The following is a 25,025-nucleotide window of genomic DNA, read 5'->3' on the forward strand; positions in this document are numbered from 1 at the left end:
TTAATTCCGATCTCTGTATGCAAAGAAATGGAATGTTTACGGATGTATGGCATGACCAATTGTACAGATCAAAATTTTTTTTATGAAGAAAGTATACTTTTGAAATAAAAAAAAGATTGATGGGCTGCTATGAGCATCCACAAGCCGCTTTAAATCCCGATATTAACAACCCTGACAGCAGCATTCGGAGTCTGTGTAGTAATATGCTGAGATTCCATTACCTCAGTCTGAGCTTCTTCTGTGTTAGTCAAACTGCTGGTGGAGTAAAAGCTGAGACACAGGCCAGCATCCTGAATGCATGTCAAGACTGGTTTCTTAAACATACAGATGAAGTTGGTAGCTAGTTAATTGCCACGAAGCATAGGGTCCAAACTCTGCATGAAGCCCTGTGCCAACTTGGTCTGCAATTATTCCATACTCCTAAATATCAAAACAGTTTTTCTGACAGGCTTCCTATTGCACCAAGCAATTACCTTGTGTACACCCATCAGTCTTTTCCTGCAGATCCCAACAAAGTCACAATTTGAGTCCTGTGTAGTAGACCTCACATGAGACCTTGCCATCTAACAAGCTGGCATCTTGCTAACCTTGTCCCTGCTCTGCTGCACCAGATTAATGCCCGGAATCTGACTGTGCAAAGATCCCTCTTCGATGCTATCCTCTAAGTTATCCACAGTTTCAATGATTGAACTGATGGCTGTGCTGAAATTATGTAACTTGTCTTTACTGTCACTATTTTCTTGTTGTTCTTCAAACAAATTGCATTTATATAGAACTTCCACAACCTTAAAACCTCTTTATATTTAATGATGTACTTTTCACACAGCAACATTCCACAAATATCAAATGATATCAACCAGACGACCCATATTCCATGATGTTGATTGAGGGTTACATTTTGCTCAAGCCACCAGAGGTAACTTCTAAGCTCTTCTTCAAAATAGTGCCACAGGATTTGTGTGTCCATCTGAGAAAATGGACATATCATCAGTATAACTAAACTTGAAGATCAGCCAAGAGCGTTCTGTTCAAGTTCTGGAGTGGGATTGGAACACTAACTTTTTGGTTTAGAGGCAAAGACTGAACCTCAATAATGATTGTGATGAATTATGGTTGTGAGTTTTACATAATGTCAAGTTGCTTAGGGTGCAATGTAATACATGAATGTCAGATATAAGCCCCAACTAATGGAGATCAATGATGGTGAGTAATGGGGTGTAGTAAATTGAGTTTTGCTTGAGATATCACTAATCTAATCTCATTTGTGTGAGGTTAGTAAACTTGCATTACTACATCTCATTGAGGATCTTTCATTCTGATCTTTCCAATGAGGCAGGTCTGCCAAGTCGAAATATTTTCCGACTTGAGTTAGTCGATTCAATTGCAAACTCTATCCCCATGCGGTTTATGGGAGCGGAGGGGGAAAATGCCATGCAAAGGCATGGAGTCATAGAGATGTGCAGCGCGGAGACAGACCCTTCAATTCAACTCATCCATGCTGACCAGATACCCTAAATTAATCTAGGTAGCATTCTAAGATTTGGCCATATCCCTCTAAACCATTCTTACTCATGTACTTCTTTTACATGCTGTAATTGGACCAGCCTCCACCACTTCTTCTGGTAGCTCATTCCATACATGCACCACCCTCTGCATGAAAAAGTTGCACCCTGAGTCCCTTTTAAATCTTTCCTCTCTCACCTTAAACCTATGCCTTCTAATTTTGGACTCCCAGACCCTAGGGAAAAAGACCTTGGCTATTTATCCTATCAATGCTCACCATGATTTTATAAACCTCTATAAGATCACCACTCAACATGGGTTACTTCGGGGAATATAGCCCCAGCCTATTCAGCCTCTTCCTTTAGCTCAAACACTTCAACTCTGGCAACATCCTTATAAATCTTTTTTGGAATCCTTTTGAGTGTCACAACATCTTCCTGTAGCATTGAACTAATGCTGAACTTGTGCAAAACATTACTTTGGGTAATTGGCATCCAGTTCTGGAAAACCTTTCTACAGGGTGGAATGGTATTTGAGCCAGTAGATGGATACAGCAAAGCTTCAGTAGAAAAATATCAGGAACAAAAAGTTTTAGATATGACAAAGGTTTGTAAAATTTTCACTTTTGAACTGTCAGAAGTTTCAAAAGCCAGCAAGACCAAAGATGTCAATCCATGCAAGATCTATGAATAAGTAATAAAGTGTAATTCTCAGGATTAACACAAGAACAGCTGCCACTGAGAATTATCAGATCTTGGAATGTTCTACTGGAGAGATTAAAATATAACAAGAGTGAATTGGATAAGCAATTGAAAAGGAAGAATATAAAAGGGCACAAGGAAAGTGGGAATAAAACTAACACTGGTAGAGATTTGATAGCTTAAGTAGTCTTTTTCTGAACTGTATATTTAATTCATTGATTGATTACATGCAATGTACAAACTTCAACTTTGCCTAGGAAAGCAGTAATCAGGAACTTCCGTGTTTCATTTAAAATATTGAACTTACAGCAAACTATCCATGCTTATCTTAGATACTGGATAACCTCAACTTTAAATGTTTCGAATACATGTACTTATGAAAGGAGACTAGGCTCACTGTATTCAATACAATGTGAAAAACAAGCAATAAGCAAAGATTAATTGCTTCAGATGACCAATATCCTGTTTCAGTGGAACAAAGGAGCAACTGCATAACCATGGAGTGGGTAACTAAAAATGGGGAATTCTGAGGAGGGACCAGCATTTCTTATATATCACCAATCATAAATCACCAGAAGAAAATTCCAAGAAATGCCCACTGCATCATGTAACATTATCCATGCAAATGGATTCTGAGAATGATGCCAACTTTTTCAACCCAACAATTTTCATCCCTCTCTCTTCGAAGGGCATTGACACCTTTTTGGAGTGTGAATCTAAAAGCACCATCTGGTACCTCTAAATATAGGACCAATCCAGGTTGAGATAACAATGGCAAGTCTGGATAGATAAACACAATGGTCAAACCTGAACCCATCCTGATCCGCCAAACACACTCCCATAATTCCATCGCGGGCCATTGTGTCATAATGAACTAATCTTTCTCACTGTGAGCCCATATCTGTAATATTCCTCCAGCTTTGTATTTCTTTAGGGTCAGCTGACTCCAGATGTCGATCAAATTTTAAATTTTAGTTCATACGGATTTCATTTAGAAATGGCTCTGTTCCAGGAATTCTGGGCATAGTCCAAGTTTCACACATTGGAGGCAGGATGAGTTCACAAAATGAGTTAAAGGGAGGGAAAGCAGGAAGGAATGATGAGTCAGCCTCAGGAGAGTGGGATGGGGAACTTTTCAAATTTGGCAGTGTATTCAGCCTCCTCATTGTACTTGACCAAATCCTTCGTGCTTCCAAACTATATTGAGTCAAAATTCATTTCCCTTGATATGTTTTGTTAACTCAGTGCAAGTTCAAATATGGATAATTTAAATAATTGATCATTTATAATGGCAGCTAAGGATCAAAGAAGTTTTTTTACATAGTTAGTATGTATCGGGTATAATTAAATCAGTTAGTAAGGGTGAATGAAAGACACTAAATGGTCAACTAAAGCGAATTGTCTTTTTATGAAAAGGAGTAGTCAGAGGTATCAATTTTAATCAGTAATGGCAACGAAAAAGGCTAAAAACCTGTGAGGCAATTAAAAACATGAGACATTATTCTCTGACGCGAAGACACCTCACTTCAGGGAGTGGTCCTTGTTACCAAGAGTAATTAAAGAAATCCTCTGAGGCTTGAAAATCATAACACCCTAATGTCCAACAGAAGGTTTGAGGTAGGGGTAACAATCAGGCAGAGAGGAGGATTAAACCTGGCAAATGGACTGGGCTCACATACATAAAAGGGCAATGCTCTTAACGTTTTATATTATCTAGCCAGTTCTAATTTTGCTCTCAGTAAGTTGATAAGTATGTAAACCACCTCAGATTTAGCACCAACAATAAGTTGTTTGATTATTTATCCTTGGAATGTATGCATTGTTTGTTGATTCATACGTATTGCACATCCCTAGGTGTGGAAGACAGTGGCACCCACTTCAGAAGATCCTTTAGAGTCAACCACTTACGTGGCACTGGAATATCATGTGGGTCACACCCAAACAAGGAAGGCAGGTTACCTTGCCTGTAAGATATGAGTGACCAGTACAAAAGCAAAATCTGAAACAGAAACAGAAAACACGAAGTTACTCAGCAAATCTAGTAGAAACTGCGGAGAGAGATGCGGAGTTAATATTTCAGGACTTGTTTTAAAATTAGAACTCAGATAAGTGAGAAATGTAATAGGATTTAAGTAAGTAAAATGGGAGCATGGTAAAAAGAACAAAAAGTGAAGAGAGAGATTAAATAACAAATGTGTAGATGGTGCAGGACCAAAGGGAGTGGTATTGAGACAAATAAAGGAATAAATCCTGGCTGTCGAAAAGGTGTGAATGGCAGAATGGCGAATCTCTGGCATCCAAAAACAAAATACGGGAAAAAACAAGAGAAATCCAAACCATACCAAGACAAGAAGAAACAAATGGGGGCTGAGGTTATGGCCTGAAATTGGTAAATTCAACAATGAGGTTTAGAGGGATATGGACCAAATGCTGGTAAATGGGACTAGATTAATTTAGAATATCTGGTCAACATGGACGAGTTGAACATGCGATACATCTCTATGACTATAACTTTACTTGGTCCAGAAAGTTGTGAAGTGCCTATCAAAAGATGAGGTGCTTTTCTCAAGGGTGTGTTGGGTTGTTATGATGATTCAACAATTTTCACTGAAATTATCTGGTCCTCGTCTACAAATTACTGGAGTTATTGAACTCAGTTTCACAACTTGCCTTATAAATTCCAAAAGAATGACAGATGTTGGAAATTTACTATCGATGCTATTTAACTATGTGATCTGCCTGTATTGCTCGCAAGACAAAGCTTTTCATTGTGCCTCGGTATACATGACAATAAATTCAATTTAATTGCTGGAAAAGCAAAGCAGCTCTGGCAGCTTCTGTTGTGAGAAATCAGAGTCAACGTTTTGGGTCCAGTGAGCCTTCCTCAGAACTGATGGTAGCAAGGAAAATGTGGGTTTTTTTGTGCCGAACATAGGGTGGGGGGAGGGGATAAGGAATAAACTTGCCAGGACAGAATTGGAACATCATGTACAACTGCAACTATAAGTAGATGGCTTTGTGGGATTGTAGTGATATTTTTATTTACAATTAGTTTTAGTTAGGTTGTGTGTTATGATCAAGCAAGTGAGATAATAACATACAGTGTTCAATTGTATTCAGTAAGACACCATCTTACTATGCGACCTTTGACTGTAACATGCAGGTCTGCGTGTAAAGTGAAAAATGTCACATTGCCTGAGGTCAAAACAAACAAATATTGATAGACAAAGTTTTATAGTAAGACAAATTTCCATGAAGATACTTTAAAATGAAATAGTTTTAGTCTGAGCTTGATGTTATTACTTTTAAAATTTGATGCCTTAAGGAAAAAGTTACCTTTATTTTAAAATGTGCATTTAACAGGCCGACACGTTATCCATATATGCTGTTGGAATGAAGTCCTATAATGATGGACTTAAATTCCTATATCATGACTTTTACAAGAAAATCTAGGTTGACAGTTTCTGTACAGAGTTGCTGTATAATTCTATGACTGATGCTTCTTGATTTGATTTTACTTCAACCTCTTTGGAGAACAAAAGAAGTTATTAAAAATTTTAGTGAATGAAGGAATAACTGTTAGCTGTAATGAAAGGGATGGTCCGATAAATGACTGACATCATAGGGAACCAGTCAGGAAACACTGGGATCGATATCAGTAAGCTGATCGTTACAGTTAGAAAACCAATTAGAAATTGGGCACACTCCACCTCGACAATTGAAGATTGATCATGTGTGGGTCATGCTTCGCCAGCCATTGAGTTCAGCGATATTACTGAGCATGTACAGAGTTAATTGCTTGCAATGGGTAATAAACAGTAACTCTTTCCAATCCAGACTCTGCCTGACTCTGCATTCCCAACTCAAGAGCTAATATCCAGGTCTAGGTCTTTAGATTGTGGATTTGAACCTCAGTTTTACATAGGAGCATTACCAATAAGTCATTAAATTCCATTTTGGATAACTATTGACTTTTATTAAAATTATTTAATTTTAATATAACAGGTTGCCATTATAGATATCGGTTTCGCCAGGGACAATTTACCACCAGACTTTCTAGTGCAGAATAGATATCCCACCTTCCTAAGAGCAGCAGATCAATCAGAGACTAATAACGTTCCAGTTTTTTTTCCTAAGCAGGCAGCCTATGTTCATCTTACTTTTTTTGTCAGTATGTGAACGTCTGACCTCCAAGAGGTTGAGTGACTGCACAGTTTGGAGCAAACAGTGCCACTGGGAACAGTGGCTACTGCAAGTACTGCAATAACCTTGAGGCTGATTACTGGAGTTTCCGGGCAAAGGGGAGTGGAAGGTGGCATGAATATATGAGCCAGGGAGATACCAGCAATGGCAGGGAAGCAGTGGTTGTGAAGACTGGGTGTTGCCTTCCTTTGGGTATTTCAGTAGTAATTTGTGGATCCTCCAGTGGGCTCAAGATATCCAAGTTGGAAGAATCCTCTAAATCCCTAACAGATGTAGGCATGGCTATCAGGGTTCATTTGGTGGTTTGCCCACAGACTATGCACTCTCCCCACCTCCTACCGGCATTGGTAGAATATGACTCAGAGGCTTCAACTGACCACCAAGCAGGAAGGCTATTCTCTGCCTTACCCACCTGGACTTAACTAGTTGGAAATAAGGAAGGAAACAGGCTTCCCAGTTGGAAATTCCTTCATTAACTTGGGTTGTCTTGTCATTGAATATTCTGAGCATGTTCTGTTTTCATCCAGGAAATAGATATTTGAACATGAATGTCACATATTATATGAGGATATACAATGTTCTAATTTTGTGAACTTGGGTACTGTGTTTCAGAATTCTCCTACATCTATTCCAATCCCAATTCCTTGAAATGCCCTTATTAAAATAAAACAGATAACATTAGAACATAGAACATAGAACAATACAGCACAGAACAGGCCCTTCACTTCACGACTCTTGAATTCAATCCCTCTGCTAATGAACGCTAATACACCATAGGCCTTCTTACAAGCTATATCCACCTGTGTGGCAACTTTCAAAGATCTATGAACATAGACCCCAAGATCCCTCTGCTCCTCCACCTTACTAAGAGCCCTACCGTTAACCCTGTATTCCGCATTCTTATTTGTCATTCCAAAATGGACAACCTCACACTTGGCAGGGTTGAACTCCATCTGCCACTCCTCAGCCCAGCTCTGCATTATATCTAAGTCCCTTTGCAGCCGACAACAGCCCTCCTCACTATCCACAACTCCACCAATCTTCGTATCATCTGAAAATTTACTGACCCACCCTTCGACTCCCTCATCCAAGTCATTAATAAAAATTACAAACAGCAGAGGACCCAGAACTGATCCCTGCGGAACTCCACTTGTAACTGGGCTCCAGGCTGAATAGTTACCATCTACCACCATTCTCTGACTTTGACCGGTTAGCCAGTTTTCTATCCAATTGGCCAAATTTCCCTCTATCCCATGCCTCCTGACTTTCCGCATAAGCCTACCATGGGGAACTTTATCAAATGCCTTACTAAAATCCATGTATACTATATCCACTGCTCTACCCTCATCCACATGCTTGGTCACCTCCTCAAAGAATTCAATAAGACTTGTAAGGCAAGACCTACCCTTCACAAATCCGTGCTGGCTGTCCCTAATCAAGCAGTGTCTTCCCAGATACTCATAAATCCTATCCCTCAGTACCCTTTCCATTAATTTGCCTACCACCGAAGTAAGACTAACTGGCCTGTAATTCCCGGGGTTATCCCTATTCCCTTTTTTGAACAGGGGCACAACATTCGCCACTCTCCAGTCCCCTGGTACCACCCCCGTTGACAGTGAAGACGAAAAGATCATTGCCAACGGTATTGCAATTTCCTCTCTTGCTTCCCACATAATCCCAGGATATATCCCATCAGGCCCGGGGGGACTTGTCTATCCTCAAGTTGTTCAAAATGTCCAACACATCTTCCTTCCTAACAAGTATCTCCTCTAGTTTACCAGTCCGTTTCACACTCTCCTCTTCAACAATACGGTCCCTCTCGTTCGTAAATACTGAAGAAAAGTACTCATTCAAGACCTCTCCTATCTCTTCCGACTCAATACACAGTCTCCCACTACTGTCCTTGATCGGAGCTACCCTCGTTCTCGTCATTCTCATGTTTCTCACATACGCATAAAATGCCTTTGGGTTATCCTTGATCCTATCCGCCAAAGATTTTTCATGCCCTCTCTTAGCTCTCCTAATCCCTTTCTTCAGGTCCCTTCTGGCTATCCTGTATCCCTCCACTGCTCTGTCTGAACCCTGTTTCCTCAACCTTATATAAGCCTCCTTCTTCCTCCTTACAAGACATTCAACCTCCCTCGTCAACCAAGGTTCCCTCACACGACCATTTCTTTCCTGCCTGACAGGTACATACATATCAAGGACACGTCGTATCTGTTCCTTGAAAAAGTTCCACAGTTCCACGACATCCTTCCCTGACTGCCTATGCTCCCAACTTATGCTCCTCAGATCCAGTCTTACAGCATCGTAATTACCCTTCCCCCAATTGTAAAACCTACCCTGTTGCACACACCTATCTCTCTCCATAACCAAGGTGAAAGTAACAGAATTGTGGTCACCATCACCAAAATGTTCACCCACTAACAAGCCCATCACTTGTCCCGCTTCATTACCAAGTACCAAATCCAATATGGCCTCCCCTCTGGTCGGACAATCTACATACTGAGTTAGAAAAGCTTCCTGGACACACTGCACAAACACCGCCCCATCCAATCTACTTGATCTAAAGAGCTTCCAATCAATATTTGGGAAGTTGAAATCGCCCATGACTACTACCCTGTGGTTCCTGCACCTTTCCAAAATCTGTTTCCCAATCTGTTTCTCCACATCTCTGCTGCTATTGGGGGGCCTAGAGTAAACACCCAACAAGGTGACTGCACCTTTCCTATTTCTGACTTTAGCCCATACTACCTCCAAAGGCAGATCCCCCTTGAACTGCCTTTTTGCAGCCGTTATACCATTTCTAATTAGCAACGCCACCCCTCCTCCTTTTTTACCACCCTCCCTAATCTTACTGAAACATCTGTAACCAGGGACCTCCAACAACCATTCCTGTCCCTCTTGTATCCACGTTTCTGTGATGGCCACAACATCGTAGTCCCAGGTACCGATCCACGCCTTAAGTTCACCCACCTTATTTCTGATACTCCTTGCGTTGAAGTATACCATCTCTGTGTCCGCAAGTATTCCCTGTCAGTACTACCTTCTTCACAGCCTCCCTACATTCTTGGACATCTGACAAACAGCTAGCCTACTTGCTGGACTACAAGTCAGGATCCCATCCCCCTGCCAAATTAGTTTAAACCCCCACCGAAGAGTGCTAGCAAACCTACCCCCCAGTGCATTAAATTCACTGATCATCAGTCCAGCACACCTGTCAGGATAACGCTAAAGAGAAATGAGGCATTATGAGATCTCAAGTATTACAATTAACCCATGGGGCAGAAAATTGTAAGCTTTATCATTAATTGTTTTAATCAGCAACTTTACAGTTTCAGAGAAAATTGGTGATCATCTATAGTTGTATTCTTTTGTTTCTGGAATTAACTCAGTAGTGCAATGCCGAAAGCTGTAATCTCAGGATTAGTATTCCATTTAAAGAGAGTATTTACTTCAAATCCAGGACAGAATGACATGATTCATATTGAAAAATGCTAATGATATACAAATCTCCTGCATCTGAATCTAAAATGCTTGCCAAATTCATTCTCACGAGGATAGTTTCCTTTTCAATGAGAGCTTCACATTTTGCTTGTCATACCATGCATCAAACAAACCAATGATTTAGTTGTATTTCAGGTGCTTTAGCATCTAAAAGGTTTTGGAAATCCTGAAATGAACTGCAAAAGGAACAGAGAAATCTCTGGATTAAAAAAAAGACTACAACCTTTACAGTTCCCTTTCTACTATCCTGAGCAATCACATGATACGAAAATAATGGAAACAAAAACAGAAGTGGTTGGAAAAGCTCAGCAGGTGTGGCGGCATCTGAGGAGAGAAATCAAAGTTAACATTTTGGGTTTGATGACCTGAGTTCTGAGGAAGGGTCACCAGACCTGAAGCATGAACTCTGATTTCTCTTCACAGATGCTGCCAGATATGCTCAGCCCTTCCAGCGACTTCTGTTTTTGTTTCTGACTTACAGCATCTACAGTTCTTTCATTTTTTTAACAAAGATAATGGAGTTGTCGATCTATTAATCAATTAATCTCAAGGAATTGGCAGACTAAGAATTAGTTCTGGATTAGAGGTGCTGGAAAAGCACAGCAGTTCAGGCAGCATCTGAGGAGCAGTAAAATTGGTGTTTCGGGCAAAAGCCCTTCATCAGGAATAAAGGCAGAGAGCCTGAAGCGTGGAGAGATAAATGAGAGGAGGGTGGGGGTGGGGAGAAAGTAGCATAGAGTACAATAGGTGAGTGGGGAAGGGGATGAAGGCGATAGGTCAGGGAGGAGGGTGGAGTGGTGAGGTGGAAAAGGAGATAGGCAGGTAGGACAAGTCATGGGGACAGTGCTGAGCTGGAAGTTTGGAACTGGGGTGAGGTGGAGGAAAGAGAAATGATGAAACTGTTGAAGTTCACATTGATGCCCTGGGGTTGAAGTGTTCCGAGGCGGAAGATGAGGCGTTCTTCCTCCAGGCGTCGGGTGGTGGGGGAGCGGCGATGAAGGAGGCCCAGGACCTCCATGTCCTCGGCAGAGTGGGAGGGGGAGTTGAAATGTTGGGCCATGGGGCGGTTTGGTTGATTGGTGCGGGTGTCCCAGAGATATTCCCTAAAGCGCTCTGCTAGGAGGCGTCCAGTGTCCCCAAAGTAGGGGACACCACATCGGGAGCAACAGATACGATAAATGATATTGGTGGATGTGCAGGTAAAACTTTGATGGATGTGGAAGGCTCCTTTAGTGCCTTGGATGGAGGTGAGGGAGGAGGTGTGGGCGCAGGGTTTGCAATTCCTGCAGTGGCAGGGGAAGTTGCCTGGACGGAAGATGGGTTGTAGGGGGGCGTGGACTTGACCAGGTGGTCACGGAGGGAAAGGTCTTTGCGGAAGGCGGAAAGGGGTGGGGAGGGAAATATATCCTGGTGGTAGGGTCTGTTTGGAGGTGGCGGAAATGTCGGTGGATGATTTGGTTTATGCGAAGGTTGGTAGGGTGGAAGGTGAGCACCAGGGGCGTTCGGTCCTTGTTACAGTTGGAGGGGTGGGGTCTGAGGGCGGAGGTGCGGGATGTGGACGAGATGCGTTGGAGGGCATCTTTAACCACGTGGGAAGGGAAATTGCGGTCTCTAAAGAAGGAGGTCATCTGGTGTGTTCTGTGGTGGAACTGGTCCTCCTGGGAGCAAATACGGTGGAGACAGAGGAATTGGGAATACGGGATGGCATTTTTGCAGGAGGTAGGGTGGGAAGAGGTGTAATCCAGGTAGTTGTGGGAGTCGGGTTAAAGATGCCCTCCAACGCATCTCGTCCACATCCCGCATCTCGTCCACATCCCTCATCTCCGCCCTCAGACCCCACCCCTCCAATCGTAACAAGGACAGAACCCTCCTGGTGCTCACCTTCCACCCTACCAACCTTCGCATAAACCAAATCATCCGCTGACATTTCCGCCACCTCCAAACGGACCCCACCACCAGGGATATATTTCCCTCCCCACCCCTTTCCGCCTTCCACAAAGACCGTTCCCTCCGTGATTACCTGGTCAGGTCCACGCCCCCCTACAACCCACCCTCCCTTCCTGGCACCTTCCCCTGCCACTGCAGGAACTGTAAAACCTGTGCCCACACCTCCTCCCTCACCTGCATCTAAGGGCCTAAAAGAGCCTTCCACATCCATCAAAGTTTTACCTGCACATCCACCAATATCATTTATAGTATCCGTTGCTCCCGATGCAGTCTCTTCTACATGGGGGAGACTGGATGCCTCCTAGCACAGCGCTTTAGGGAACATCTCCAGGACACACGCACCAATCAACCACACTGCCCCGTGGCCCAACATTTCAACTCCCCCTCCCACTCTGCCGAGGAGATGGAGGTCATGGGCCTCCTTCACTGCTGCTCCCTCACCACCCGACGCCTGGAGGGAGAACGCCTCATCTTTCGCCTCGGAACACTTCAACCCCAGGGCATTAATGTGGACTTCAACAGTTTCATCATTTCCCCTTCCTCCACCTCACCCCATTCCAAACTTCCAGCTCAGCACTGTCTCCATGACTTGTCCTACCTGCCTATCTTCTTTTCCACCTATCCACTCCACGCTCCTCCCTGACCTATCACCTTCATCCCCTCCCCCACTCACCTATTGTATTCTATGCTACTTTCTCCCCACCCCCACCTTCCTCTCATTTATCTCTCCACCCTTCAGGCACTCTGCCTGCATTCCTGATGAAGGGCTTTTGCCCGAAACATTGATTTTACTGCTCCTCAGATGCTGCCTGAACTGCTGTGCTTTTCCAGCACCTCTAATCCAGAATCTAGTTTCCAGCATCTGCAGTCATTGCTTTTTCCCAGACTAAGACTTAGACATAATGACAGGAAACCAATGATGGAGTGCATTGAAGACCAGAAGTCCAAAAGCACATGTTCCTCTAAGCACAGCACACTTACCTCTCACATACATTGTCATCCAAGGTACTACTTGAGACAATACTGAACCCACTATTCAATGACAATCTAAAACATTTTTTTTTAAATGAAAATTAGGTATGAAGCAAATTTTCTTCTCAGTAGCCAAGGATAATTATGTTTGCTTAAACTGTGAAAGGTCAGAAACATGCTTACACAAAGTTTTCAAAATGGCAAGATGCCCCTGGAACTGGCAAATAAAATTGGCAATTGCTGCTGCAAATATTAACAACTGGGTAATCCATCACTCAAATTTGCCATTATCAAGTTTTGCTTGTGGGTTGACCATTTAACTATTGCATGTTATTGCATAAGCTCTAGTCTAATATAAGTTGAATCATTGAGCAGAGTCAAGCCATTTTCTAATCAGTGAAGTATACTGGGTTAGATTTTGCTGTGTGTGAGGTCTGAGCATGTCAACATAGAAGGGTAAGTTGGAAGCTTATTGCTGAGGGGAAAGGGGACATTGCTTTTGTATTTCCTTTTTGCACCTCCAAAATCTGGTGAGTTTTTCCATCTTCAATTGGGTGAGCAAGTACATAATTGTTTATTATATTTTAACTAGTTTCAAAACTGGTTCAAATATTGTATTAAATTAATAGCCCAACAAATTATTTTATTAATAAAGCTGTTTGGACATGCTATGACACATGCAGGACAGGTATGTCTTGAACCTGGGCCTCTTTGCTCAGAGGTAGGAACACTACCACTACACCTCAAAGCCCTTAGATTAACTAATTCAATACCTGGTATAACTGTAGACAAAAGTTGTATAGCATTGTTTAACTGGAAAACTAGATAGTAGTATTGTTGGAAACTCAGTCCTTGCAACTGTCCAACATGTTCTAGGTTCCTGCAGGGGACATGTTAATTTTCTGTATGCTTATGAGAATTACAATGCAATTCTCTAACTAAACCCTGACATTTGCTAAATAAAGAATTATCTTTCATTCCTTTGTATAAACAGCATATATTTTTAAGTTTTTAACTCCTTGTCCAAGCATGCAGGTACAAGTCAAGTTTGAGGATATGTACTATGTGATCTTGATACAAGACCTTTACTGAAATAAACCCAGAGGCTGGTATCCCATCACCAAGTCATCTTTATTTATATGTGGAGAGTCTTTGACTCTGGTCCGGCTTCCTCAGAGCCAGCTCTCAGCATGATCAAAACCTCTGACACTCTTGTTTGTATCTGTCAGCCAAGACTCTCTGATTGGACTGGGTTAACAGCCCCAATCAGAGAACTCACATTCTATGTAGTCCACCTGCCTGATCTCATTACAATTACTACATCCCTCCCCCAGGAGTTAGAGGACATAGGCCGATTCTTTTTTTTTATATAGTTCCTCCAGGAGCGCTTTAGTACTGAGTCAGGTTCCTCCAAATCTGCTTCTGATATGGGGTCTCTGTTACGCACAGTAACTTGCCTCTCGATCTCGGAGTGTCTCGGAAGGAATTTATTGTCCCCTTCAGGTGGCAAAGGCGTTGGGGTGGTAAAGGCATTGAGATAGCAACATCCACTGTTTCCTTCTCAGATGCCGAGGTGTCTTCAACACTTGGAAACAGAAAATCTACAGGCTCCAGAACAGTTGGAAAAAGTATTTGAGGAGCCAGGGACGATTTGCTCCTACACTGTTTACGAGTTTGCAGCCTTCAACTGGTCCACATACGTGTTCAGGCCCATCACACCTACCTGAACTTTATATGTCAGCGGACCAGATCTCACTTCAAACACACCTCTTAACCATGCAGAAACTTTTAAAAAAAAATTGTAGATGCTGGAATCCAAAATAGACAGGCAGGAGGCTGGAAGAACATAGCAAGTCAGGCAGCATCAGGAGGTGGAGAAGTTGACATTTTGGGTGTAACTGAAAAGTCCTGAAGAAAAGTTACACCTGAAACATAGACTTCTCCACCTCCTGATGCTGGCTGGCTTGCTGTGTTCTTCCAGCCTCCTGCCTGTCTATTCTTAACCATGCAGGGCCATTCCTGTTGTTCTTGCACCAACTTTTGTCCCCTGAAGTAAACCATCTCTCTCTTAGCAGAGTCTGGTGTCCAGGCATTAGCTTTCTTGATGACAATTCATCCTCCACCCCAACAGTTCCGAGAAGATCAGATTTAATCTGGTGCAGAGCCTTCTCCCTGTGAGCAAATCTATAGCTATCTCTGTAGTTGCCTGAGCCAAGGACCTATAAATCAGATAGGAATCCAGGACTGTTTGGTATTTAGTGAAGCTTTGGCTGTTTCTTCAAGCCTGCCTTCAAAGTTTGGGATGCTCTTTTTGCCAGACCATTGGATTATATGACGAATACCATTTGACTTTAGGAAATACTCAAAATTCTCTGCTGGTAAATGATGGCCCATTATCTATGACCAACACTTCTAAGAGTCCATGTATTGCAAAAGATCATCGTCCCAGTGTTTGAGGAATTAATTTTACGCACGTCCAGCCATTTTGAGTGGACATCCACAATGCATAAGAACTTCAAGCCCGTGAAAAGACCCAGCATAGTCAACATGTAACTGAGTCCAGAGTTTACACGAGTTTTCCCATGAATGTGAGGGAGCTGATGGCTGTAATTTTTGTCCTTGTAGGCACTTTTGGGCACTGACTGACCAATGTATTTACACCTGCATCCAATTCTGGCCACCAGACATAACTTCTCACTAACATCTTCATTTTTGGAAACCCCTGGATGATCCTGGTGGAGTTCACCCAGTATCTGGGGATGACCTTTGTTCAGGACAATCACTGTTGCTTGCCTTTATAGTCCTCGACTGTGATCTGGTATCTCCGGGTCAAAAACAATTTCAATTCTGACTGTGACAGCCCATCACTACCAGCTGTTTCAGTTTTGACCTGACTAGATCTTTCTGGGTCCCAAAGTTTGATATTGTCAGCTGTGACTGGAAGTGTGTCCAGATAATTGAGAACCATTATGGACTCAGCCAATGGTGGTACCACCAGTGGTTAGCTTCCAGCATCCGCATTTGCCACTTGGCCTCCTGGATGGTGCTCCAGCCTGTAATTATATGCACTTAGTATCAGAGCCCACTGCTGATTTCGGCCTGAAACTGTGGGGGACACAGCCTTGCCCACTTTAAGTAGACCTAGCAGGGGTTTCTGATCTGTTATTATTACAAATTTATGCCTGTAAAGATAACGGTGAACTTCCTGACTCCAGACATGACTGCCAAATTTTCCGTCCACATGTTCTTTAAAGAGTGATTAAACATGATTTTCCTTTATAAAACAATGCTGACCCTGTTTGATTACTTTGAACTTATCCAAGTATCTTGGCATAACTTCTTTAATGATACTTTTTAACATTTTCCCTCTGAACCATTTATCGTTCTCTAATTGAGAGAGACATCTATTTTCCTTTTTGGACCAAGATCCTTGCATTGCACAAATCTTTCTTCCTGAAGTCACTCTTATCGGTCTATTTTCCTACTCCGTTTTGCCATGTCAACAGTCACCATGTCGTAATGGAGTCTGACCATCAGAGGTCTCCACAAGCCAATTTTTTGAAGTCTAACTCAGTTGCCATCTCGAATGTTTGACATTCAATAATTAGAGTCATAGAGTCATAGAGATGTACAGCATGGAAACAGACCCTTCGATCCAACCCGTCCATGCCGACCAGACATCCCAACCCAATCTAGCCCCACCTGCCAGCACCCGGCTCATATCCCTCCAAACCCTTCCTATTCACATACCTATCCAAATGCCTCTTAAATGTTGCAATTGTACCAGCCTCCACCACATCCTCTGGCAGTTCATTCCATACACGTACAACCCTCTGTGTGATTCCTGGAGAAAAAAATAATCTTGGCCTCTAAGAGTCTGCAACATTCTAATAGGTATCTGCCTCCAATTGATAGCTCCTGTGTAATGGAACCATAAAGGTTGATAAAAGAAAATTTTACTATGTGACTTCCTTTGGAAATCAGATGATCCAAAAATACAAACTAACTTGCATATTTATTGCTCCATTTATTTGTTTTGCCTAAATAAACAGTAAGTGCTGGTAACTGTATTCCACCAAACAGGCAGGGAACAATCCCCAAGCCCACTATTAAAGAGGAACACATTGCAACAGGATCAATAGATCAAGCTATTCACCAAGAGTACTTTAAAGACTAAAACAATTCAACAGTGTGTATTAGTTTGAGTATCTCACACCACCAGGTTCAGAACTGCAATCAGTTCAAGAAACAATTATAGTTCAATAGTAAAATCATTAAAAAGATTGAAAATAATATGAATGTTGACTATCAGCGCCATTTGATTGCATTTAATGAGTGATAATGGCAAGACTCTTCTTTAAACACATATGAAACTTATTAAATTTTTGGCATCAGTTGGAAAGCATTCAAGTCAAACCAGGCTTCAGCTCCAATTTACTGAGTTCAAATTCACGGTGAAAAGCACAAATAGCAAATGCTTACTTTAAGTACAAATCTCCCGGTGCTCTGTATCAATCATTGGATCAAATTACATATTTTTGGATGGGTGAGAAAACCTTATCCTGAAGAGGATTCAGTTGCAGTCAAACTGTTCCAGATTCCCAAAGGATACCTGAGTTTAATACTGCTTGTCACAATAACCAGTGCAATGTGCTGCAGTCATTGCTAACATGAATGTAAGTTCACTAGTACATTCATTACATTAATTCCAATGATTTATTTCCTTCAGGGCCATCAACAATGTTTACAATCCTTGCTTAACCATGTTCCCAGTCCGTGAAGCTCTGGCTGCACAGCACAACCGAAGGCATTTAGAGATTTCCAGATCAAGGATGACAAATTGCATAACTGACAGCACAAAGAAAGACTTCAGGTATTCCAGAGTGAATCTTTTTCATGATGATTGATAGAGGTGGGTGTGTACAACAACATAAGAAAGAGCCAAAGGAGGAAAACAGGAACAGAATTAGTTCAGAGTTAGTGTCCAAGCACTGAAAGTAGGACGTCAGTAACAGATTAAGATAGAACATGGGATGACAACAGTGCAAAGCAATGTGTCATACTGTAAAACACAGGGGAGACACACAAGTTGAAATTTACTTATAGTATAAAGCAACAGAAGCTTCTTTCATATTTGGTTCATTGCTTATTTTGTCACCTGCCACTACAGATGATTGTGTTACAAAAACAACAATTTCTGTTTTTATACAATACTGTATTTCTCACAGGCTTCACAACAGTATCATCAAACAAAAATAGACACAGAACCAGAGAGGCAGCTATTAGGAGGGGCAGTTTGCAATGGTGGGGGAGGTTTGAAATGCTCTCCACAAGGAACAATATTATGAGGGGTCTGGACAGATTTGACAGGGAGAAACTCTTCCTTTTGACAGAAGGATGAAGAACAAAGAAAATTTACAGCCCAGGAATAGGCCCTTCGGCCCTCCAATGAGCCGATCCAAATGTACTGTCTAAACCTGTCGGTCAATTCTTAAGCATTTGTATCCCTCTGCTCCCCACCTACTCATGCATCTGTTCAGATGCATCTTAAATGAATATACCATGCCTGCCTCTACCACCTCTGCTGGCAACGTGTTCCAAACGCCTACCACTCTGTGTGAAGTACTTACCGTATGTATCCCCCTTAAACTTTCCACCTCTCACCTTGAAAGCATGACCTCTCGTTATTGAATCCTTCACCTGGGAAAAAGCTGGTCTCTATCCACCCTGTCTATACCCTTCATGATTTAGTAAACCTCAATCAGGTCCCCCCTCAGTCGCCTTATTTCTAGTGAAAATAAACCTAACATACTCAACCTCTCTTCATAGCTAGCACCTTCCAAACCAGGCAACATTCTCGTAAACCTTCTCTGCATCCTCTCCAAAGCGTCCACATCCTTTTGGTAGTGTGGCAACCGGAACTGTACACAGTATTCTAAATGTGGCCGAACCAATGTCTTGTACAATTTTAACATGACGTGCCAGCTCTTATACTCAGTACCCCATCCGATGAAGACAAACATACTGTATGCCTTCTTGACCACTCTATCCACCTGTGCAGCAACCTTCAGGGTACAATGGACCTGTACTCCCAGATCTCTGTCCATCAACTTTTCCCAAGGCTCTTCCATTCATTGTATAATTCGCTCTAGAATTAGACTTGCCTAAATGCATTATCTCACATTTGTCTGGATTGAAAGCCATCTGCCACTTTTCTGCCCAACTCTCCAGTCTATGTATATCCTCCTGTATTCTCTGACAGTCCCTTATGCTTTCTGCCACTCCACCAATATTTCTGTCATCTGCAAACTTGCTGATCATACCAACAGTGCCCTCTTCTAGATCATTTATGTATATTACAAACAACAGTGGCCCCAATACTGACCCCTGTGGATCCAGAGGGCACTGATTTAAGATGAATAGAAAAAGAAGCAAAGGCGAAAAGAGGAAATAACATTTTCTGTACACAAGCCCACCCTTTCAAACACCACCTTCCCCACCTCTGGCAGGGGGTGTGGATCAGCACCAATGGTTTAGTCACCTCAGGACCCTCAAATCTGGAACGGAAGAAGGTCATCCTCAGTACCAAGGAACTGAAGGTAAAAGTAAATAGGAAACTGGATCATTATCTAAAGAAACAAATGTGCAGGGTTATGGGGTAAAGTGGTCCATGGGGCAAGGTGAGTTACTCTGGCAGAGCACCAACACAGACATGGTGGCTGAATGGACTTCTTTTGTAGTATTCTGTGAACACATTCTATCAGTTTCTATGACAATTAACCAAATGATCTGAATATGATTATAATTATTTGATTCTAACACTCTTCAATTGTATTCAACCCTCCGAACAAAATAATTAAGATGCAAAGGCCATACAAATAGTCACCTTATAATCTGCATAAAGAAACAAGATACTGCCATCTTCCGCAAATGAGTGAAAGCAGTTTAGCAAAGCACAAATGATTTATAACCTTGCAGCAAGGGTGAGTGTACAATTGCTTCATGCCAGTTCGAGTTTCACATCGCCATTTGACACCTCCCCAGCTCACAATGTGCTCTGGGATAAAAAAAATGATCAGGAACAAAAATCAAAGTACCCTTGGCTTATTAAGGCAATGATATTCTGGAATGCAAGATAAGGAAAAAGAATAAGACCTCTCAGTAATTAAAACAAGAATGAATTGTCTCTGTGCAACAAGAATGTCTCTGCCACAACCAGGGTAGCAACAGCGGACCCACAAATATCAAAGCTGAGAAAATGGTGACTCATTCTTTTCATGCCCAACCATTTTGACATCTCACTGTGGTAGCAAATTCAAGCCCTGCTATTCTGAGGTTCATCATAAAAGTTGAAGATTTTATCAATGTACACAGAATTCCTCAAATTGCCTGTCTTTTTCAACCCAGTTGACAGAAAGTATGAACCAGGTTTCGGTACTTAAGAATGATTTTTTATTACAAATAAGTAGATTCTAGCTGCAGGTTAACAATTATGAAATGTTGACACATAACTATTAATTAAAAATCTAACAACTTATAACACACCTCTATACACACATTCAGACAAAACCAAATTTGATGTTATGGATAGAGAGAAAACTGGAAAAGCAGGTCAATTTTGCCTGCCCGTATGGTTAGCTGCAATGATTCATTCATGTTAGCCAGGACTTGCTGCCCCTCGATCTCTCTTCTCCATGTACTTTCACTTCCTTCCAGGAGGCACAGAGTAACCTGTTCACAAGTTATAAAGACTCTGAATTATTAGTTAGAAGTAACAGCTTTAAGCAGCCAGTGAGATAAAATCAGCTGGCTTTCCTGAAGCTTTAGTTATTTTGTACTTCAGCAAGCAAGACACCATCTCCCTTTCTGGAGGTCCAAAACTTCTAACCATATTGTTCACACCCACAAGCTGTCACCTACTTGTGAGCCAATCACATAGCTGTTAGAAGAACTTTAACAATTGGTCGCCACTCCACAGAGCAATTGGCTACCAGCAGCTATATATCTCTCTTTGCATATACTACCTGCTCCAGCTACCTGCAGTAACCTCCACCCTTCCCCCATAACCTCCACAGCTTAAACAAACAGCAGTGTTAACAGCATTTATGAGGAGTGTCAGTAGCCTGCTTTTTAAAAACAAATATTGCAGCATGCCCTTTCACAATCTTTGGTTTCTAAAACAGTCTTTTTCCCATTTGAGCCTACAATCAAAAATACAGAAAAGTATAGAAGACAGGATCTGTACATGCCTCCATTCTTATGACATTGAACAGTTACTTAGTCAGTACTTTTCGAAAGTATTACTCAGACATTTACTTAATAAACACAAAACAAAACTCCTTATAGAGTCGTGCAGTCTGGAAGCTTTCCCTTCTGAAATGTTTTAAGCATATCAAGTCCAGAAACATGTAACACATGTAGTTAGCAGGCATGTTTTAACTTGTTTGGTTCAGTTCTCAAGCATAGTCAATCTGTATTTTGTCAACTCTTGAGTAGTGACTGTCAGCACTGATTTTCCCCATAAAGGTATGTAATTAATCTGCCCCAAGTTATTTTGGTTTCCATTGGCACTATTAGGTCAGGAGAAATAAGGCCGATTAGGTGCATATGTAAATTGTAACAAAAATACCTTGAGATTAGGAACTGGAAATGTGGCTGCCTTATTTACATACAGTATATGTACTTACAGAGTCACAGAATGACAGAATACACTAAGACACTATTTAGTACATCATGCGTCTGCTGGCATATCGGGAAAATGTCAAAATGGAAGGAATGCCTTTTGCCCTATTGGAATATGTTTATCAATGAAAGAATGCGTCATCAGGAAAGAACAGAGAGCTACATCATCAATATGAGTCTCATTCAGTCTTGCCCCAATAGTCCACAGTCTGTCATAGCTCTTACACTCCTCAGAGACGCGGGAATTGCTCTAGCTAACTGGTGGCATCAATATAACAGGTCAAATAGCATCATTCTATTCTGCAAACATCCTGTATTCTGCTTCAAAAGCCTTGAGCAAATAATGATCCTTTTTCTATTAGGAAACAGAGAGATGTTTTTTGAGAGGGTTTGAAATTTTTGTCGTCTGAACTTTGGATAAGACTACAGAGTCAGAACAGCCTTCAATGCGCTGTTTGCACTGAGACAGCAAATTGTTCACATAAAGTGTCAACAAGTCAAGCAAGAATCAAACAAGTTATAAATTCAAGTTCTGGAAATACTTTTCTCCCTAATCAAAATATAGCTTGATAAACTTTTCACAATTACCTCAGCTTTACTGAAGCTTCTCTAAGAATCTTACCATCTGTCATGATCAAAGGCACTCAGACATCACTGAGATGACTAAAGCCAAGAGCAAATAAATCTCCACCATTAGACTGTAAGAAATAGGAGCAGAAATGAGGTCACTCAGCCCATCGAGTCTGCTCTGCCATTCAATCGTGGCTGATCTGTTTTTCAACCCTATTCTCCCACATTCTCTCCATAACCTTTGAATCCCTTGACAATCAGGCACCTATATATCCGTCTTAAATATATTTAATGACCTGACCTCCACAGCCTTCTCTGGCAATGCATTCTACAGCCTCACCACTCTCTGGTTAAAAAAGTTTTTCCTTAACTCCATTCTAAAGGGTCCTCCCTTTACTGTAAGGTTGTGCCTTCGAGTCCTAGTTTCTCTTCCCAATGGAAACATCTTCCCATTTGTCCACTCTGTCCAGGCCTTTCAGTATTCTGTAAGTTTCAATTAGATCCCCCCTCATCCTTCTAACCTCTACACAGTGTAAACCTAGAGTCCTCAAATGTTCCTCATGTGTTAAGCCTTTCATTCCTGGGATCATTCTTGTGAACGTCCTCTGAACCCACTCCAGGACCAATACATCTTTCAAGACACAGTACACTATATGATTAGATTAGATTAGATTAGATTACTTACAGTGTGGAAACAGGCCCTTCGGCCCAACAAGTCCATACCGCCCCGCCAAAGCGCAACCCACCCATACCCCTACATTTATCCCTTACCCAACACTACGGGCAATTTAGCATGGCCAATTCACCTGACCTGCACATCTTTGGACTGTGGGAGGAAACCGGAGCACCCGGAGGAAACCCACGCAGACACGGGGAGAACGTGCAAACTCCACACAGTTAGTCGCCTGAGGCGGGAATTGAACCCGGGTCTCTGGCATTGTGAGGCAGCAGTGCTAACCACTGTGCCACCGTGCCGCCCAATGCTGTTTAATTTTAATACTAATAATCAAAGCTCAGGTTAAAAAAACGATTTCTCTTAGAAGATTGCAGCAACATTGATGCCCCTGATGTGTTTTTGTCACTTCACAGTCACCCTGAGCTTTTGTTATTTTCTACATAAACCAATTTTCTTTGTCACATAAATTAATTTGAGAGTGGGCACCTTGAACTTCACTGCCAGCACAGCTGCAAGACAATACCAAGTAAATCCCCATTCCACCTCATAATTTAGTTTGGCTTTAGCTATGTTTGGTTGCAAAGTAGATTTCCCATTGGCAGTGCAGTTATTGTTTGATATTTTGCCTGTAAAATATAACAATAGGAGATCCAAGATGGCGGCAACCCAGTAGGTCTGAGTCTGCTGAACTCTGCCCAAGACCCAGGCAAAGTGGGGTACCCATCCTTACCTCACTTGCTAAATTTAAAATAGCTTTTTCCCAGCAGCTTTGGTAATTCTGCACCAAACTTTAGCAGTTTGATGCACTTTAAAATGACCAAAGGCAAAGGTTCACAAAGTTCGCAACAGGCAGGGACCCCTCCCCAGCCCACAGCAACAGTGACATCCACGACAACCCCAGGGGGACTTAAGTGCAGAGGCAAGCCTGATCTCGGAGTTCGTTAAGCTCCGAGAGAAGATCGGTGCATCCATCGAAGAGATCCGGTCCGGGTGGGAGTCGATCTCAGTCATGCTTCTCGGGCCGCTGTCTCCCAGACTGCTGAGTCAATCGTGGGTCAGGTCCAGGCTCTGGAACACCGAGTCCAGGCCTTAGAGGAACATATCGACGACCTCAAAAATCGAGGTCATCGGAAAAATATTCGGTTGCTGGGCCTTCCCGAATGGGAGGAGGAAAGCCAGCTTGTTGATTTTTTGGAGCAATGGCTCCCCCTGCTGTTGAAACTGGAGTCGGAGCTGGGCCAGGTGTGGGTTCAGTGGGCCAACTGGGTTGCTGTGAGCAGGCCCAGGTGGGACCAGCTCCCCCGCCCGGTCCTAGTTCGACTTCAACATTACAGGGAAAAACAAATGCTGCTAAGACTTCCAGAGTTTTGTGGAAGGATCCCCATGCATGATATACAAGGACTCCAAAATAATGTTGTTCCAGGACTTCTCTCCAGTTGTAGTTCACAAGAGGAAGGCATTTGAAGAGGTGAAGAAGTGTCTGAGGGATTTAAATATTCAATATTCTATGTGATATCCGGCAATGCTGCGCTTCAGTCATGGAGGATCTGTATATAACTTCGGATCACCGGAAAAAATAAAAGAATTCCTGGATGCTCTCAAACAGACTACAATACTTGAATTGGATGGATAATTCCTTCATTTTGCCCCACTTTTGTCTTTTCTCCTCCTCTTTCCCTCTTTCTCTTTTCCATCCTTCCTCGGGGGTGGGGGGGGGCTCGTTTTTTTATCCTTCCCTTTCTTACCTATAACTCGTGCAATTTATTCGATTATTGGGAGATGTTTCTGAGTTGTTTATTGTCGCCTAATACTTGCCCAGATTGTAATTTTGTAATTTTATATATTTTTATCTTGTGTTGTTGTTTTGCTAAGTGTATCTAGGTAATAGTGTGGAGCGGATGGGTTGGTCGCCCAGTTTTAACTCCTGTTTTATAAGATATTGGTATTTATTTACTCTACTTTGTAATGTTTGGGCCAAGGACATGGCTCTAGCTGGGAGATGTTACGCAGTACCTCCTGTGGACAAGGGGGGAAAGTCTCCTTTTACATATGTTTCATGTTTTTTTTAAGGAGTAGTTCTTGGCTGTTTTGATTTAGTTGTTTTAAAGGGTGTTCTTACATGGGAATTGATTATGGTTTTCACTCAATGTTTTTTGGGTGAGGTTCTTCCTCCTCGGGGTCTCGGACTTGCTTGAACAGTCATGGCTAGTCATTCGTTTAGGTGGTGCACCTGGAATGTCAAGGGGAGCCACTCACCAATCAAA

At 42.1% G+C, this 25,025-nt stretch overlaps 1 protein-coding gene across 9 annotated transcripts in view; it reads right to left on the reverse strand.

The window, feature by feature from the left end:
• Window positions 1–25,025, reverse strand: part of LOC122555777 (Rho guanine nucleotide exchange factor 4) — a 473,424-nt gene that overhangs the window by 215,309 nt on the left and 233,090 nt on the right. The window lies entirely within an intron of this gene.

This window comes from Chiloscyllium plagiosum, unplaced genomic scaffold, assembly GCF_037043375.1.
Source record: "Chiloscyllium plagiosum isolate Xiang-an unplaced genomic scaffold, Cpla_swu_hap1 HiC_scaffold_13, whole genome shotgun sequence".
NCBI classification, from domain to species: Eukaryota; Metazoa; Chordata; class Chondrichthyes; order Orectolobiformes; family Hemiscylliidae; genus Chiloscyllium; species Chiloscyllium plagiosum.